The sequence below is a fragment of the Neltuma alba genome, unplaced genomic scaffold, assembly GCF_004799145.2.
Source record: "Neltuma alba isolate B1F8T4 unplaced genomic scaffold, ASM479914v2 tig00010689_pilon, whole genome shotgun sequence".
NCBI classification, from domain to species: Eukaryota; Viridiplantae; Streptophyta; class Magnoliopsida; order Fabales; family Fabaceae; genus Neltuma; species Neltuma alba.
In genome coordinates, this window is record NW_021635529.1 from 170,837 (window position 1) to 175,240 (window position 4,404).

A 4,404-nucleotide genomic window follows, 5' to 3' on the forward strand; every position below is an offset into this window, starting at 1 on the left:
CTTGTAATTATAAAATCTCACAATGACTGCAGTAGATATAAATTCATAGTACTCTATTGAAAGCAGCTTCTAAAGGATTGTTGTGTACTGGATCCATCTTTTTTTTATTTTTCAGAATTAAATGTATACACCTATATATGTTTCACTTTGAGGTGCATGATAGAAAAAATTGAAACAGCAAGGGACAAAAGAAGAAACTTTTTAGAATAAAAAATCTACACTACTAATCAAGCACATATCTGAATGGAAACCAAAGTTGAATCAACAGGTGAATTTCTTGATAATTCAATGATAGGATGGATTGTTTCATCTTATAGACGCATAAGCATAACTAGGGTTGCACATGGGCAGGGCTGGGCAGGACAAACCCCTTGCCCGATGCCCAGCCCGAAAGATGAGCGGGCTGCGTTTTGCAGCCCGCTACCCGGCCCTGCCCAGTAGAAGCCCTAACCATTTTGGGCAGGGCAAGGGCGGGCTGGGCAGGGCGGGCTTTTCTGCCCAGCGTAGTGACACCATGTCCTATATCATATGTAGAAAAAAAAATTCAATTATCGTATTTTGAGACAAGTGAGAGGAAAAAAATTATCACGAATGAGTCTATCACTCATACATACATATATATATATATATATATAAGGCCTATGTAGTCTTGTTCTTCAACTTTCAATTTCTTATGGGAGGTAAAAAAAATATATTTAATAATTAGAACATTTAATAATCAAGCTAAATCAGTAGTTCAATTCCTTAGTTTATTCATATAGTTGGCAGATTATTATAATCATAATTTTATGTTCCTTTCATTTTTTTCTAATTTTACCTAATTTTTTTGGCCAAAACAAAAGAGATAATTGCTTAAAATAATATTATCTTATATATATAATTATATATTTTTCGGGCAGGACCAAATGGGCAGGGTAGCATACCCTGCCCGCGGCCCTGCCTAGCCCAGCCCGAAGATGCCTATTTTTGCTTGGGCATCTTTTTACTGGGCTGGGCTGGGCTGGGCGCTTTTCTTGCGGGCTTAGACGGGCTTATTGGGCATGCAGGCCTCATGCACACCCCTAAGCATAACCCAATTTACATAGAAGAAGGAAGCTAATAGCCCAATTAAAAAAAAAAAAGAAGAAGGCCTTTCACTTGTGAACTTGTTGATTTTTTTTTTTGTTGGATGTGAACTTGTTGATTTGAAAAAGCTAATGATGGGTTAGGTCAAGAACTTAGAAGGGAAAAGAAAAGTGCATACTGGGGTTTCAAACTGAGAAGAGATTTCCTCCTTCAAACTCTAGACAAATCTTCTTTACCCAAATCAATGGAATGAAAATTTAGTGTTTTCATTGTTGACTACATAAAATAGGAGAGGTGGAGATTGAGCGAATTGCCGAAAAAACTGCCTTAAACTGACTATTTATAGCCACCACACGTATATACAGCCACAAACTCACACGCACAATCAATCCTACTGCCTGTAATTGTCACTGAACCCACATCTATGACCATGGGCTATTACAGTCGAAAAAGTTGATTGCTACAAACATTATGACAAAGTGGATATAATTGCCGATACAAAATTTGAAAACCAAAAAATATGCAAAGTGGGAAGGTCTGGTTGACACGTATTCATGAACAATAGTTGCTGAAATTTTATTTTAATCCATTAATTAATCCAAACAATAGCCACTATTTGTGAAATGTTAATTTTAGTTGAAAAATTAAAATTTTAATTTTAATTTAAAATTTGAATTATTAATTAAATTTATTTAAAATATGATATATTAATTTGAAATTAGAAAATTTGAATACGAAGGAATGTGGGTGCAGTGATCAAAACTCACAACAAGCAATTTTCACTTTCAATTAAAAAATCTATGAAAACAAAGTCTCAAATTTAAGAAGTATTAATTTTAATTTAAAAATATTTCTCAATTGGAATAAAAAAACTACACATAACAAATCCTTAAAATCCAGAACAACATGTTCTAGTGATCAAAATTCACATGTCGGCCTTGCAACCAACTCCTGCTTTGTAACCAACCACCAAATAATCGTGAGATAGATCATGTTTTAAATTTTACATTTTATAAGTTCTATTTTTTCTACGAATAATTTTCCACAAAAAAGAAAAAGAAAAAGAAAAGCGCATGAAAAGGAGAACATGGGTAGAATCATAGACGCATGAATAGGGGAATATGAGGCTTTTATACAAATTTAAAAATGAGGACCATTTATCTACATATTGGTGACGACACATGTGAGCCTGATAGCAACTCTTGTTTTGTACTATACTTTTATATATTAACGAGGCACACCCCAAAACATGGCGCTAATATTTATTTTAGAAATATGTTTGTTTTTATGAAATATTAATTTTAATTTATTATTTGAAATATTATTAAATGTAATTTAAAATCTAAAATATTAATTTGAACCCAAAGAGTAACCAATTGTTGCTTTTTAATGAAATATTAATTTTAATTCAAAATTTAATATATTAATTAAATTAATATAAAATATAAAATATTAACTTAAAATCAGAAAACTGCCCAAAACACAACATTGGAATACGGCACAGAAACATGGGGTGTGATCAAAAGTCACATCCACAGAGATTCCTTCAAATTTTCATTTTTATTAAAAAAAATTTCTTATTTATCTGCAGTGTGTCACGTGGCATGCTGTTAGCACGCAATTCCACCAACGGCACTTTTTTTGGAATTAATGATCCTAACTAAACAAAAAAATATTACTTCACTTAAGTGTAATTAAAAAAATGCCCACGTTCAAACTTAAATGATAATTTTTTTTTTAATTTACAGCCACCATATATTGAAGAAATAGCTCACGTTCAAAATTACTTGAAATTAGGAAATTAAAAATAAATTTGTAACATGATATCTGCATATTTTTTGCATATAAAAATTCAGTATATTTATTTTTTAGAAAAGCCTGTCACGTGGCATAATGCAAACATGTTTTGGTTAAAAAACTGTCCCCGTTCACCCCTAAAACGGATGATATTTTAATTTATTAGCTAGCATATATTCAGAAAACTACACACATTCAAAATTACTTGTAATCATAAATTAAAAATAAATCTGAAACATGGGATCTTTTTTTTTTTTTCCCCTGTCATGCATAAGCGGTTTTATAAATCGTGCCCACATTTATAATGAAACTATCCACTCACATTTCATAGTGCATGATCCAAAACATGGGGTGTGGCCTTTTATTTTTTTAAAGAAAAGAAAAAAATATTTATCTTATCATTAGTGATATCACGTGTCATGCTGTCAGCTACTCATGCCTTGTACTCTATTTTTATATATTAATAGATTAATAATAGATAGATTTTTCCACTTTTACTACTGTTTATTTTCGAATAAAAAAATCTAATATCATTAATTTGTACATGGTCTTCAAGGCATCAGCTGTTCGATATTTATATTCATCATATTTCGACTGAAAAAAAAAAAAATATATATATATATATATTCCCTTTCGTTAACTAAATTAAAAATTTGGAAATATAAAATATTAAAATCACATTTTAGGATAAAAACATTGGGCTGAGCTCGAACCAAAGTTTTGAAAATTACCAAGATACTAGGCTTGATTGGATTAATGTATTAGAAATCACTTATAAGTACGTTTAGATAATTTTTTTTTCATATGTTTATCTCATATTTTGTAAAACACGATTAACAAATTATTTATAAACTATTTTAAATGAATCCTAACCCAATTGACTTTTACAAACTGAAATTGGGATAAAATTTTAGTATAATGTTATTTACACCTAAATAGATTTGTATATAAAAGAAATCAATTTGACATACATTTATTTAAATGATATATTAAAAAAGAAAAGGCTAGAAGTGAACAGTTTTTTCACTAAACATAGGTCTTTTTTTATTAAAAAATAATATTGTCAGCTATTAAAAATAAATGCTCTTCCCAGTAGAATTTGAATTTTGATCCGCCAAAGTTATGAGAATGAAAAATTTGCTTCATCTTTAAAATAGCTAGGCAAAAATTCAATTTTGTCCCTAAAATTACGTCATACATCGTTTTGGACCTCAATTGACGTTCTGGGGTGTAAAAGTCAATTTTAGAATGTCAAGAGGCCATTCAAATGCAGTCTATGCTTACGGGATTGAAAAGGAATACGTTAGGCTGAAAAATTGCAGAATTTCCAGGTCATTAAGCATAATTAATTTCTCTTATAGATTCTTAGGCATACCTGCCTATTATCATTGTCAATTATTTTATTCCACCCACGAAAATTTTCAGAAAAATAACTCTAATAACACAGACCACATCGTTTGCACTTGCATCGTACGCATTTTTCATTTCCGTACATTCATGCCTTTCAGAATTTGTATAAATAAAGCACAATTAAACTTTAAA